General features: G+C 47.6%; 1 long non-coding RNA gene across 1 annotated transcript; it reads left to right on the forward strand.

Annotated features, from left to right (window-relative positions):
• Positions 1 to 14,642: 14,642 nt before the first annotated feature.
• LOC138565935 (uncharacterized) lies at positions 14,643 to 15,226 on the forward strand. Its single transcript, XR_011301717.1, has 3 exons — positions 14,643 to 14,754; positions 14,871 to 15,000; positions 15,183 to 15,226. It is a non-coding gene; the product is annotated as an uncharacterized lncRNA (long non-coding RNA).
• Positions 15,227 to 15,621: the final 395 nt, after the last annotated feature.

Here is a 15,621-nt window from a genome sequence, read left to right on the forward strand (position 1 = left end):
CACACCCATTTTCAAAACACATAAAGAGACTGCTGGGACAGGTAGAGACATTCAATTCCATTTGCTGCGGAGCATGCTGACCGACGACTTCACATCCAGAGATCCAGACTTCAAATCCATCAATCTCCAGAACCTGTAGCAGAAATTAACTCCAGAATTTGTAGCAGAGAAGCCTGAATCCACCAGCTGAATCCTCTTCAGCAGGCCTCAAAACCAACCAAACTATTCAACAGCTGGGCGAGCTGTTTGAATTTTTGCCAAGAATTTTTGCAAGAACCTGTAGCAGTATCCAGAAAGCAGTGCTGTATCCGGAACCCGAGAGAACCACAAACCAGACCGTTGTGAGCAGATCCGGTGCTTGAAAGACCCAGAGAGCAGAGCTGACCCAGATAGCCGGGACTTCAGAACTACCCGCCGGAAGTCCTGCCCAACCTGACCAGACCGTGACGAGGCTGATTTCAAATTGATATTGTGAGTACCTAGCAGAACTGTGCAGAACCAATCTCTTAGTTAAAATAATCTAATCCATACTATTTTAACCTAAGTAGAACAGCCTCCTAGAAATCGTGTCATCTGTCATTTTTAAAGCTGCACAACTGTCACCTGTCAATTCTGCAGCTGCAAGCTGTCACCTGTCATTTTGAGTTTTACTTTAAATCCGAAAATCTACCTTTATTAAATCGTCCGTATCTCTGGAACCCTTTGTCCTAGGAACGAAATTTAATTTTAAAGCTGTGATTCTAAGCTTTCCAACAAGTCTAGAACCGACTTCCTACTCCTTATACTTTTACCGCAATCGTGATTCACGCACTCGCGAAATTTACTGCGATTTGCGATTTTGGCTCAATTTCTCCACTTGTCAAAATAGCAGCGCCATTCTTTCTTTTGTTAAAATCCGTTTGCAACTTGGTAATAGCTCAGAGCATTGCTAGAGCCTGAACTAATAGCAACACGCATCTCCCACTCACCCTGAATCTCCAAAGGGAATTAAAATCAGTTGGCACATTTTCCCATCCATTGCCATCACATTTAAAAAGCATTTTGGGCCTGTGTTTCAAACTCCTACCTGTTTCCTCTAAGCTTGCTGGGGGGGAACTGAATTTCGTATTGTATTTGATTGCATTCCTGAGAACTGTGTGCTCCTCTTTCCATCTCCTTCCATTTCTTACATTGCATAGGGGAGGCGGGTGAATTGCCAGAGAAAAAGTGATTATCTTATCTTTCGCTAAAATCATATCAAGTGTTTCTGTACTGCATTTTATTCCTCATTGCTTTTCCCTTGAAACCATAAAAGTATTTTTGCTACTTTATCCATCCTATACTAACTCCTCATTGATTGTAAAGAAGTGTGCTAGTGCCAGATTACCCATTGTTGATCAACATCATGTCTAAGTGTACTATCAGATATTAAATTATTATAAAGTGTGATAAATATATATTGTTTACATTTTCAAATAAACCTTTTAATTTGCAAAACAAACCTACTTCTTGGCTCAGTGGGTCAGGGGGATTCTAAGAGGGGGGTGTTATACAAGGGTTGCCATCCAGAGTACTGAACTGGACATAAAAATACATCAATAAGGGTTTTCCTCAGCATCCCAGACTAGGCATTGACTTAGCTGTAGTGTTGATTGAATATCGCTTACAAGGGCAAGGTGGTAAGGGTCTTCACCGACAACACCACCACAATGTTCTACATCAGGAAGCACGATCTGTAGCACTGGTCCATTGCCCAAGGGATGTTCCTGGTACCTTTCCATCTGGCAGGAATAAAGAAAACCATTGCCGACTCACTCAGCAGGGAGCTGCGCTCGTGCCACGAGTGGGAGCTTCGGCAGGATCAAGTGGATCTCCTATTCCGACGATGGGGCAATCCCCAGATCGACCTATTCGCGACGGTGATGAATGCCAAGTGCCAGAGGTTTGCCAGCAGGTTTCCCCAGCCGGGGAGCATGGGTGATGCCTTCTCATTCCCCTGGGACGGCCTGTTCCTGTATGCGTTCCCTCCGTTGCCGTTGCTGCTGTGACTCAGTCAACTCAGACGGTCCCGGTGCAGGATGATCCTCGTCGCACCGGCGTGGCAGAGGCAGATCTGGTTCCCGATTTTCTGGACATGTCAGCGTCCCCCTGGTCAAACTTCCGGCGGACGCGGATCTTCTCACCAGGGAAGGAGGCGCCATCGTCCATCACGACCCAGGATCGCTGAACCTGCAGGCCTGGCTCCTGCAGCACTAGAGCTCGGAGGGTACAATAACCCGGCGGACTGCAAGGAGGTGCTTGCTTGCAAAGGTCAGGGCGTCCTCGACTCTCAAGTGCTATGGACACAAATGGAAGAGGTTCTCTATCTGGTGCCGTGCACAGAAGATTAACCCTCTGCGGATTACGGCCCCTCAGGTGCTGCCGTACTTACTATCGCTGGCCAAGGCGGGGCTGGCACATGCCTCCATCAAGAGCCATCTGGCGGCTATCTCCCGCTACACCAGAACTTCCGGCGGTCATCTCTGTGGTCTCATCGCCTGGTGAAGGAGTTCATGAAAGGACTGTTCCGGTCGTTCCTGCCGGTGAAGGCCCCAGCCCCAGCCCCGGCGTGGGAGCTCAACGTGGTGCTGACCAGGCTCATGGGGCCGCCATTCGAGCCTCTGCATTTGGCACCGTTGAAGTTCCTTTCGTGGAAGACAGTGTTTCTTGTGACCATCACCTCTGCACGACGAGTGGGAGAGATCCAGGCCCTCTCCTGTAAACCTCCATACCTGACATTCCACGAGATGAGGGTAGTGCTGAGGATGCATCCCTCCTTCATGCCCAAGGTGCCGTCGGACTTCCATCTCAACGAGCCTTTGGTGTTACCTGTTTTCTTCCCGTTGCCTTCGTCGCCGGCTGAGAGGACTTTGCACTCGCTGGATGTGGCTAGAGCGCTGAAGTTCTACGTGGACCGCACGAAGAGTCTTTGGAAGACATCACAGCTGTTTTTTGAACTTTGGACCTGTGAACCAAGGGAAGACTCTCTCGAAGGCTTCCATTTCCATGGCTCTCCGGCTGCATCATGCACTGCATCATGCTCTGTCACCGGTTGGCAAACCGACCGTTACCCGGCTGTCCGAGAGCCCATTCAACCAGAGCGAATGTTGCTACCATGGCGTTCATGTCTGGTGTGTCCCTCCTGGACATCTGCAGGGCTGCTACCTAGAGGTTGACGCACACCTTCACAAGATTCTACTGCATCGACCGGGATTCCAGGGAGGAGTCCAGAGTCGGCCAGGCAGTGCTGTGCAAACTGTTCGCCTGAAGGTGAGCCTGGTGAGGAGGTAAGAGATGCTTAATGTTGAGTTGTTGAAATGCTTAATGTTGAGCCTTGCCACCTCCCGTGGTTCTGCATGTGTGTACTGCTATGTATTCTTGTATTCATGAGCATGTGAACCCATGCCAGACCACATGCTGGAGAAGGAACAAGTTACTTACCTGTAACTGGTGTTCTCCAGCATGGTTCTGGCATGGATTCACATGTGAACCCTCCCTCCAACCCCTCTGCGACTCTTCTCTTGGTCATACTGCCACTTTACGTGCTACCATATCTGAAGATGGCTGCTAGAGGAGGGGCTTAGGTAGAGGGCAGTCATTGGTTGGGGGCAGTATGACCCAGAGACCAGTCATTGGTTACTAGTAGAAAGACAGCGCAGAAACAAAACTGAAACTGATTTTTTCTTTACCGAGGATTCCCAGCGAATCCATCCCAGACCCATGTGTCATGATGCCCGGTCCCGGGGAGCTGGTTCAAGCCCTGCATCCCCGAAAGCGGACATCCAGTCCCCAAGGAAGGACCCAGCAACCCCATATAGGGGCCCTTTGGACAGTGTCCTGGCGCCTATGGCTGATGCAGACCATGCTGCAGGATCCCGGCCACCTTGAGGCCTGAAAGGAACTACTTTACCTGTGGGACTAATTTACCATCCGGGCGTGGTCGGGGAAGGATACATACCTGATTGGAGGAAGGATACATACCTGGAACTTCTTCCAAGGCTATTTAAACCCCACCCGAACAGCCACACGTGCTTCGCGTTGTTCTGCATCTAGCAGCTGGACGCTCACTGTGTCTGCTCCTGCATCCTGACTTCTGCCACGCCTGCCAGCATCCTGGATCACCTGCAAAGGAAGAGAAGAAGAGAAAAGAAGAAGGAAAAGTCCTTACCTGCTAAATCCGCATCCCGGAGACATCTCGCCGACAATCCTGAAAAGGAAGACTTTTATTTAAAAGCTCATTGCGTCGATCGCTGCAGCGCCGCATTCCACTCACCTTTACAGGGCGCCTCCATGTAAAGCAGCGATCATCCGGATTCGCAGTCACGCTCCAGCACCTAGGGAGAAAAAGACCAGAACAAAAGGTGAGAGAGAGAAGGGAATAAGGAAAGCTAAATCTCCATGTTAAGACTTACCTGTTGATTCATTCCCTCTTCATTTCGGGTCCGCGCCGCATCCTGGCATTTCCGGACCCCGGCCCCTAAGGGGAAAAAGAGACATCAGCGTTAATGAGCGAATGAAAAGACATTACCAAAAAACGCTCATAAAAGACTTACCTGATTTCTACAAGGATTTCACCTCTCATCTCGGGTCGGTGCCTGTTCCCGGCATTCCGTACCCCGGCCCCTATGGGGAAAAAGACACTAGCATTAGTACATTAATGCATGGACACAAGGGGAACCTCTTATCAAAAAACGTACCTGGAAGCCAAGCAAGTTTGGTTCCGAAAACCCCCTGCATCAGAAGCAGGATGGAGAGCTTGTCCTTCCAGACCCTAAGGTGAGACGCTACGAGGAATCACAGAAAGGTTTCGAGGAGGGTGAGAGGGGAAAGTGGGAGGCCGATTGCATTACCCCGCAGACAGTTAATCCCCTATTTTCGCCTACAGAAGTATACTTCTGCGAGCCAGACAAGCCAGATTTGGGGGCCCGGTCCAGTCCGTCTTCCGAACCCTGCGCATCACCTTAGAAGAGGTCACAGCAGCGCGAACCAGGCCAGCGCCTCCGTGGGAGTCAGGTGAGCGTTACACCATGCTGGAGAACAACAGTTACAGGTAAGTAACTTGTTCCTTACTTCCCTTGCTTTCTTATAGTTCTTAGGTCAAAGGCTTTCGACTGTGCAGGGATTTTGCTTGACCTCCTGTATGACCACTTTGAGCTATCTCGACGGCTCTCCTACGGCCTTCTGGTATCTGTAGTTTCACTCAGGGATCAATCAGAGTCGACCAGAGTTTCTTGAAGCAGCTGGTCTCCCCTTTACAATTTTTCTTTGAACTTCTTTTACTTTCATTCCTCACAGCCCGGTTCTTATCAGTTTTTCCTTCGACTCACTGGCTGTGATGAACCGCTTGGTTTTCTTCACAACTGGAGTCAAGGCCGGTACCATGGTAGCAGGAGTCTCCCTCGATCCAGTTTATCAGCGTCAATACGCTCGGTGTACCTTTGACATCTGCTGCAGGACACTTGGTCTATTGTCCTCGGTCTTATGATTCCTTTTGCAGAGGTTTTGCTGGGTTTTGTCAAGAAGGGCAAGGTTGTGTCGCTCCTTGTCTGCCTCTCGATGTTTGTCGCCTTTCTCCTCCTCTTGAACTGCCTGGTCTTGATAGCTGTCTCATTGCCTCGCTCGTGCTGTGCTCTCTATGCTCCCCTTTTTTTCCCTCTGGGGAAGGGAAAGGGCTGTCAGGTGTGTGTGATTCTGATAAATTGCCTGACTTTTGCCTGACCCTGGTATTGGGACAAGTCATGTAAACGGCTCTGGTGTTAGTCCATTGTCTTTCATGTTGTGCGAAAGTGTTCGTGTCGGAAAAGGGGGGGGGGCAGTGTTTTTGAATGTCCTACGGAAGAGGATGGGGAAAAGGTGTTGAAGGAAGGGGGATACCACGTCTCACCCGTCAGTGTCCCACTCCCACTCCCCGAGGACACCCCATCCAGGTGATCCTCCCTCACTAGTCCACCCACAGGATCCAATAGTGATGGCCATGTCTTGGCCACCTGGATGACAGATCTCTGGGATTTAGCCAGGGTGACACCTTCAGGTTGCTCACAGCGGTTAAACAGGCATAGGGTGCAAGCTTTAATCGGCCACTGAGTGACTACTGTATGGTTTTTATGTTGAAGGGAAAGTGTGAAAGGGAATTGTATCTGGGCAATCACAAACAATGGGGGCTCTGCCAAAACTAGGGTGAGTTGGCAGTTAGCTGACAAGTTGTCCCACTGAGCTTGATCATAACCCTGGGGAGTGGCTTCATCTGAGGTTTTGACAACTGAGAACTAGGCCTGCCTCCCATCACAGTCTTCAGCTACAACCCAAACAGACTTGTTTTTGGGACACTGAGAATGCTAGGATCCCTCACTGATTGTTTCAATGTGTCCCTTCTCAGCACACAAGGGAAGCGGCTACATCCCCCATGCACAGCCCCCACCCACTCACACAAATACTAGAGCAGCGTCTTCTGATTCTAGAATAGGAATCTGAAGTACAGGCAAGTCCCCGTTCGGTCCAGAACCTTTCTACGACCCACCTCAGCAAGCTCTACTCCATGAGGCAGACGGGCGGCTGTAAGCCCGGTCTGCCGCAGGGTGCCCCTCTGTATCTGGTGGGTGATAGGGCACTGCTGCCACACTAGCTCAGGGAAGCCTTTCAGAAGCTACCCTGTACTGGTGTAGCAGCAACGTCCTATTTAAATGAAAAGCTCCAAGCTGATGTGTACGAGAGGAGAGCTTATCACTTAAATAGTGCGCCGCTGCCACACCAGAATGGGCAGTTTTTCAAAGGCTATCCCATTCTGGTGTAGCAGCAGTGCCCTATTGAAATGAAAAAAGTCCTGCTCCCGTGCTGGAGCACCCAGAAGAAGGGACATTTGTTTTTATGAGGAGCAAATGTAATATATTTTTCTGTTTTTCAGGGGTGGGCTGCAGGGGCTACAGCTCTTCCATTGTTTGGAATGGTAGGTATGTGCAGTGCATGTAACAGACAAATCAGAGCAACATATTAACCCTTTGTGCAATCTAACTGGGAATGGGAAATTCGGACCCGTAGGATACACGTATATCTCTGTAACATTAACACCCCTGGCTGTATTACAGGGACTCAAAATTTACTTTTATCTCTTATTTGATTCATTTTTTATTTGACTTTTTATTTTAGTAGAATTATTTGAGTACTGATTACATTTGAATTTATAAGTTTTGGCTCCATCAGGTGGTGGTTTAGTTCCCCTCTGCATGTGAGCCAAAATGAATGCCCTAAATGATGACTAGGAGATAAGGCGTCAGGTTCAGTCCTTACCTCTTTGCTTCTGGACTCCTTTGCTGGGAAGAGGTAAGGCCTGTCCTTTCAGGTAGCCACCATGCAACCCGATTACAGGATAACAGGTAAGCACTACGGCTACCCCGGGAGCCTGGTCCCAGGGGGGAAAGAACCTTGAGGGGGAAAAAAACAAGGTGCTGAGAAGACGTTCCAGGTACAATTGTTATTCTGGGAATTTGTCTTTACAGGAACCAGGAACAAGTAGAAAACATGAGGTTGCAAGGCAAACTAGCGTTCCGCAATACAAAACAATTGCAATGCGAGATGTCTTCTGAAAACCTCTGTTTATTTCCGTGTATCAGATGTTGCCGAGCACGTGAACGCGATGATGTCACCGTGTGGCAAGAGCGTCTGGGAGCCATCTTGGATCGGGACGCAATTTGAAAGCGTTTCCAAAATGAAACCTGATCAGATAAGCGCCAAGTAGGCAAAAGCATGACATAAGGGTTGGCAGAGACAGATACAGAGTCTGGCTTTTTGTTTGGCTGAACTGTCTTTAGTCTTGGTTATCTGCAGTTAAAAGGTTTTGCATTTTGCATTATTCATATTACCAAACGTTTTTTAGGATCAGACAGCAGGCGACCATTGTCAAACACAGTTGGCCATTGCTGACATTTGCCAGCGTCCAAACCAACCACAGTTGCCTATCCCCAAGTCAATCATTGCCAACCATGGCCCACCATCCCCAATCATAGCTAACCATTGCCAAGCATCGCCAATCATGGTCAAGTCTTGCCGATCATGGACAGCGATTATGGACCATGGCCGACTATAGCCATCTGTTCAGCCAGTAAGGTTGTTCTGTGGGTTGAGTCCCCACCACAGAGATCTGAGGAACACCTCTAGACTGCACCTTTTATACTTTCAGGGTCTATCAAAGACCTTGAAATTATATGAGGTTAATGGTCAAGGTGTATTATTGCAGTGGCAAGAGTGCATTTAGTTTATGGAGGGTGTTTTGTCAAAGATTGTGTGAGAGAGACAGGTAGAGAGAGATAAAGACAAACACTTATGATGATGATGATGATAGTTTATTTATATAGCGCCTATACACGATGTGTTTCAAAGCGCTTCAAGGCAAGGCAGGGAACAAGGGAAAATACAATGACATTCTTACAGGCCATGAACAGCAAGGATGTGAAATTAACTATCGTACTCGGCCTGACGACATTTCAGATAGTGCAAGAGCTAAGACATAGATAAGGAAGGGAGGGGGAGAATGGGAAGGAAATGGAAACAGACAGGCGACTACCGTACTAGGCCTGACGACATTTCTGGTAGAGCCGGAGAAAAACAAAAGGTGAGGGAGAGGGGTGCAGAAAGGGAGGGGAGGAACAAAACAAGCGACTATCATACTAGGCCTGATGACATTTCAGATAGTGCTGGAGGTGGAGTAGGGAGGAAAAAACAGTAATGGAAGTGTGGAGGAAACAGACGAGGTTGCTATCATATTAGGTCCAGGGACAATTCTGATAGAGTAAGTGCATAGAAGAAAGTAAGGGGAGGAGATAGGAAAAGGGAGAAGGGAAAAGAGGAGAGAACAGAGAGTAAGCAGCCAAAAAGAGTGGAGAAGCAAGAGTGGAGAGCGAATAGAATTGCAGAAGTCAGTAGTAACGCATAATGTTGCAAGCCAGAATACAAGATGAAGATGGGTACAGCATGATTCAGGGCCACCATGAGTACAAGATGCAAAGGAAATCCAGCACGAGAGTTGAGAAAGAGTGAGGCACCGTGAATGAATGAAGTCCATAAAAGTCAAATCCAGCATTGGCCACAAGACGGTGATGGTGAAACCAGAATTTATCAGGACAGACTCCTGTAGAAGTAGCCTGGAAGGGGGTAGGGGGAGCAGGGTAGAAGAATCAAGCAAACCAGGCAACACCTGTGTGCGAGAAGGGTTGGGGCACAAGGGAACATCACAGGGGGACCAGAGAGGGTGGGGATGGCCTGTGGGGACAGAGGGGGGTAACACATGTTGGTGCATGCGTACCTGCTGTCTGAGCAGGGGGTCGAGCCCTGGGTCCTCCTGGTCTGAGCAGGCCCAAACAGGAATTGCCCTTTTCTTCGTCTGCCCTTCGCTTAGGACGCCCAGGCGAGAGACGCCCTTGATCTAATAGTTAAGAGCAGGAAAGAAGAGGCAGGGCTAAGAAGGTGGGTGGTGCTTAGGCCAGGCGACCTAGATCCACTTGCACCTTCTCCCCATCTGCAAAGGAAAAGAGGCTGGAGGGCTACTTAAGTAGGGAAACAGAGCAGCAAGCAGGAAGGCACCAGGTGGGCGGGGCTTGCTAAGTGGTGAAAAAGAGCAGCAGGCAGGAAGGCACCAGGTGGGCGGAGCTTAGGCCAGGTGACCGAGATCCACTTGCACCTGCTCCCCACTTACCATTCCAGCACCCAATATGGCATCCAGAAAATCATCATGAAGGGATAAACACATGTTATAAATATAATCCCCACCTGTGGAACACCACCAATCACTGGGGCACCCTTGAACGGCATTAATAAGCATGCCAATTAATCTGTTTTTACATACTGCCTGCGCCTGCTGTATGCATCTCCTTCTTAACAAATGTATGATATACACAGCCTATAAAATAGCTAGACTGGTAATATTGCTGTGGAGAGGATTAATACACTTGCTACCGTGATCTCCATGTGAGCAGGAGTAGGTACAATTTTTATTTTATTTATTTAATATATTGTCATGGTGAAACATATTCTAATGAGGCCTCACAGCGTTGACAACATTGGCAGCTTCCACTGCCGCAAGGTTGATGAAATAGGAACAGTTCCACTTTCTAAGAGTATCATCTGGTATGGAAGACTTTGCTAAACCAGGGGATTACACCAAGAACTGCACTAGAAGCAGCGAACATGCTTTAACAAGCTTGTGGCAGTGGGGTTTGAAAGGGAAGGCTGTATCAATCCTACTCACTGACAAATAATCCGGCAGGGCTTCTGTATTGATCTGCACAAAAGAGGGATACATCAGTACAGTACTCCACTCATGCACATCTTCTGAACTAAGGACGTGAGACCAAAGGACATGCAGGAGAGAAGATGTGGCACTTTGCAGCAGCACAACATCTCTCTTATCTCCTGACTCAGGGTTTGAGGCCAGGCCATTGTAAAAGGGAGGCAACATAATGCGTGCCTGCTGCACCCATGCACCAAAGCAGTATCCCACTTGTGTTCGGAATTGAGGGCTTCTTACCTGCAGATGCTGTAAGGGGTGAGAAGCACAACCATGTATGCCTACTGTGTTGATGTTTCGCCACAGAATACTGTGTTGCCCGCAACGCACTGCCCGACGCCACAAGGGCACGCCGTTCGTGGTCGAGGAGGCGTGTGAGGGTCTCGCAGGGCGCTGCGCGGAAAAGCACAGAGCGGCAGGCAGAGCGGTTGCTCCCATGGGGCTCTCCTGCTTGTGGAATGAACTACACTATGCACTACTTGAAAACAACAGGGAATACTTGGAAAGCTAAAGTGCACGGTAAAATCGTGATCGTCCTTTAAACCGTTAACAAGAAGAACATATGGTAACACAACAACAACGGTTATACTAGGAAGTTAGATATTTTAGGTGCATCATAAGTATGCTAACACATTGGTCAAATGGAGTGCTCACACTGAAACGCAGAGACACAGCCACCAGTATAGAAGGTTGAGGGACAGCTCTCTCCTCTATATCTATTTAGTAGGCGATACACCACGCGCTACCCAGGGATAGACACCCCCGCCAGGGCTAGGGTGTTCTTCCTTAGGGATAGGTATGCCGAGTTGGGTGGCCCCCCTACACTATGCACACCAGCCGGGTGTGATAGCAGCATAGGTACTTTATGAAGAATAATACTGTATCTTGTTAACAATAACAAGACTATGGGCCTCATTACGGGTCTGGCGGTAACCCTGCCGGTAAAACCAGTGGGTTGCCGCCAGACCCGACAAAAATTACCAGCACCTGATTTCCCAGTAACACCAACCCCGGTGGCCGGGAAGTCAGACACCAGTAATTCTGTTCGTCCCCATTCCCATTGAGTCCAATAGGACTCAATGGGAATGGGGACCAAGGAAGCAACGTCACCGTTAATAACGGTTTTGGTGCTTCCGTGAAACTCTGCGGGCGGGACGGCACCTGCCCGCAGAGTCATACTGTGCCTGTCCGGTAACAACAGTGCCGGTAGGCTTACCGGCACCGCTGTTACCTAGCCGGCACAGTCATCAGTCAACTTTATGTGTAGAAATGCTCATTTCTACACATATCTCTCAGGCATATTACCTCCATGTTCCTCTTCCTTGTCCCAGTACCTACTTTTAAGGTATCAGCCTCTTTGACAGAAACCCTTCAGGTGTCGGCATATGAGGAGGGTCACACAGCTTGCAGACTTAATTGCTGCTGTAAACCTGACTGAAGCCAGGTCTGCAGTCAGCCACTTAATTTATAAGCACTCTGTGTTGATTTCATTGAAGTGCTGTTAAGCACAAGCATTGGCAAAGCCAACAGTTTTGGCTTGTGTATAATATTAGGAACTTGCCGGGCACTGCTTAGATGCCCAGATACTGCCACATTTTGCACCTGCAACTACCAATGGGCAGTTAATACCAATACGACTGTGCCTGACAAGTGCCTTTGCCATGCCTACAAAAAAGCCCAAACTGTTCGCATTGCTAATGCTTGTTGTATCAGTGTGCTCCGTCTTGTCGATGTTCCTGTTGCTGTCTGTCACAAACACACCTTGTACCCACCGACTTTCCGTATGTATTGCTGTTTGTGGTTGTTTTTATTAGTGCCTCTTAGATGGAAAATTGTATTTGAAAGGTTGCATTTCTTGATTTATGTAAGGAATCTGTGGCGGTATATGATGAGGATGTATCACTTTGTTGAAATTACTGTTCACGCTCTTTCTTGAATATAACATTTTGACAAAAAAGTGTAGAACCTAATGGAGGAAGTCTTATGTGGTGTGTTAAAGCCCTTCAATCCTTAGGATGGGTGAAATGCACAAGAGTGGTTCATAAACTCATAGATGTGGCACCAGGGACTGTAAAGCTTCATATCTTGATCGGCTGGAGAACACCTGGACACAGTGGCGTACCGAGCGGGGGCTGGGGAGGGCACACTACCACCCCACAGGCTCTTTTGAGAGCCTGACCAGGACTTTCGTCAGTGGGCCACCTCTCCTGTTCGGCACCTCAATGAAGGTGCCCAAACGGGAAAGGTGCCCCCTGGCAGGACAATGTGTGCTGAGTAATTCCTGCTCAGCACAGTAATTGTCCTGGCAGCAGGACACCTTACTGTTTCAGAAGCCTCTGTCAGGATAATGTCCCAAGGAGCTCCAGGCAGCAGCAGAGGGGCTCGCAAGTTGCTCTGTGTCAAGAGCATTTCAATGTGAACCATTAGGCACTGATGGAAGGGAGGGTGGACTATTAGCAGGAACATTTGTCCATTTAGAAATGTGCATGGGAGGGAGTGATCAGGTGTGAGACGGTTGCATATTGCTGCAGGCTTTATGAAATAATGAGTATGGCTTTACCCAAGGGGGGTTTGTTAGGCTCACATTAATCTGCATGATGCTATTGTGACTTTGCATGCAGGATGGGGACAATAAAACTAAATCCATCCTCTTATTCCTCAACATATTTCTATATGATGTATAGTTAAAGTTAATAATGAAAGGGTAGTTTCTTATGTAATGTGCTTTGCTTCCAAGGCATTGCTATAAAGTATTATGTAATGTGTGCAGGTTTACTAGGAAAACAACATCATTCCAAATTGAAGGAAAGGAATGGAAGATCAAACATTTCTCAAATTGTAAAACTACAAATGTGGTCTACTTCATTGAATGTCCTTGCGGACTCAGATATGTTGGCCAGACCCAGAGGCAAGTCAACAAAAGAATTGGCGAACATCGCTCTAGGATTCGATGTCGAGTCCACACAGCACCACTAGTCTCGCACTTCATGGAGTATCAAGTGCGGATAATATATACTGGTGGATTGCAGATACAGTTGTCAACACCACCAATGCATCCAATGCGTTGAACAATAAGGAATCATGGTGGATTTTTAAACTTAAGGCTACTACTAAGGGTCTCAACGAGGCCATGCCAAATACCTTCAGATGACCGGTTAGTCCCTACCCCTTTCACTAAACTCGTGGGGGGACCCACCACTTCTTTTCCTTCACACAAATAGGACAGTCCACTATGTGGCTGTACTCGAGCAATATGCCAGGTGTGCTATCAACGCCTGACCGCACAAATACACATCATGTCCTCGTATTGTTAGGTGCTTTACATTTTCTATAAGGTGGAGCACTAACTAGCAATGTGCTTCCTTATGTACCATTCGTGAAAATGTACACGCAATCATTTCATGCAAAGCAATTAATGTTATGCACAATAAGAGTTTATTTGCTAATGGGTTTCATCCTGTGCCAACCTTGTCTTTCCTGCATATGCCATGGTTCACTCCTATTTGGTATCACTTGTACATATATATATATATATATATATATATATATATATATATATATATATATATATATATATATATATATAGACTGTATCATCATACGCACACCAATTGATGCTGAGCATATTTACTTTGAGTTTTGAAATGCTTGTGTCACTGTCTATTTTATAAACAACACGCAGCCTACAGTCATCGCGGCAACAAACTGCCTTACTATTCAATCCATAAGAATCTACCAGTATATGGGGGATGTACATCTGTGCCCTCCGTAATAGCAACCAACATCTTCCCTATTCAATATTCCCATTCACAGCCCACACGATAGAAGCTCTGATTCCACCCCACTCCTTTAACGCCATATTACGCTTCGCATAAACTGTTCGGTTACCATGCCAACCCTTGGACCGGCATGGTTCGCGCATGCGCAGGGGAACAGACACTTCTTACCTGCGCCTGCGCTGAGCGTATCTGCGACACAGCTCTGGCTGTCTCTGTTCCGACGCCGGCTCTCACAGCCGACCTCAACAGCCCAAGAAAGCGATCGACTCACATTTCGGACACATAGGTAAGAGCGCCCTGCAGGGCTTGTCACGAAGGAGCCGGGGGTTTACCGCCCCCGCCACGGAAGCTACCCGTGTCCTAAACTCCTGTCTTCTCACGACGGCACAATCCAACCCAACACGGGCAGGCGCCTTCCGCCCCTTGCTTTCAGAAGTCTCATAGCATCAGATTTTTCTGAATCTCTTTAGAGCGTCTTCTTGATAAACTGTACCCTGGTTTCTCATTTCCAGGGTCCTGCAGCCACATTAAGGCGCGGAAAAATTCAGACCCCATAATCCTGGGAGCCCCACCAATATGTGGACCACCGCCTGATTGCCTTTTACAAGCATCATTCATAAGGTCCTCGGACAACTGAACACAGCCAAGAATCTCCAAACGGCTGCAAGACTGTGCCAACAGGTACTTGTATGTCAACTGTTTTAGTCAAGCATTCCACTACACATTAGTGACTATCATTTATTTACTCATACATATATGCTTTCTGTGTTTTTTTAATATTTTTCCCAATACCCAAGTGCATCCAGCACACCAGTTACCTAGCGGCAGAAATCCCCTCCTACTGCTTGAAGAGGTCCGCCACTCATTTTTCCCAGTCCCCTGGTACCACCAACTGGAAGAAAACACCACTTTCTGATTACTGTCCAGGTCAGTAACCAAGTGCCAGCAAGCCAGTGGACAATGACATATTGTTCACTCACATGGTCTCAATTAGATTTTATTGCATGCCAGTATAACTAGCATCAGATTTTAACCTCCTAGACAAGCTCTACAATATTTTCTGAGCCCATTTCCGTCTTTTTCTTTTCTTTCCTTTGTTTTCCATATAGGGGAGACCAAGTCAAGGCAAATGAAGAAGGCTTTCCGCCGAAACTTCACAGGACTACATCATTTTGAGGGCTTTATTCCCCCATTCCCGCTTCACAACTCGATCCGTTTTTAGTCGTTGACCAACGACTAGGTCCCTTTCCTTTAGGAGCCAGTAACAAATCTACCCAGTCTCAGAAAGAAAGAAAGTCTTTTCTCTGACACATGGTCTGGACTCCACACATCCCATATAGGTGTTTGCCTTGTGTTTAAATAATACACCATGTTTCGCTGCATCCATTGCACATCTAGGCAAATCATCGATTGTGCATTCATTTGCCTTGTTTGTTAATTTCCCTTAAGCATTTGCTATCTTTTCTTTGTTGCATTTGTTTAATAAGATGACTGTAATTGGATCCTTATGTACACCAGAAAATGAATTAGTTTAATGTTAGACTTAAA

Source organism: Ambystoma mexicanum, chromosome 2p (assembly GCF_040938575.1).
Source record: "Ambystoma mexicanum isolate Mex_15411 chromosome 2p, UKY_AmexF1_1, whole genome shotgun sequence".
Lineage (NCBI taxonomy): Eukaryota > Metazoa > Chordata > Amphibia > Caudata > Ambystomatidae > Ambystoma > Ambystoma mexicanum.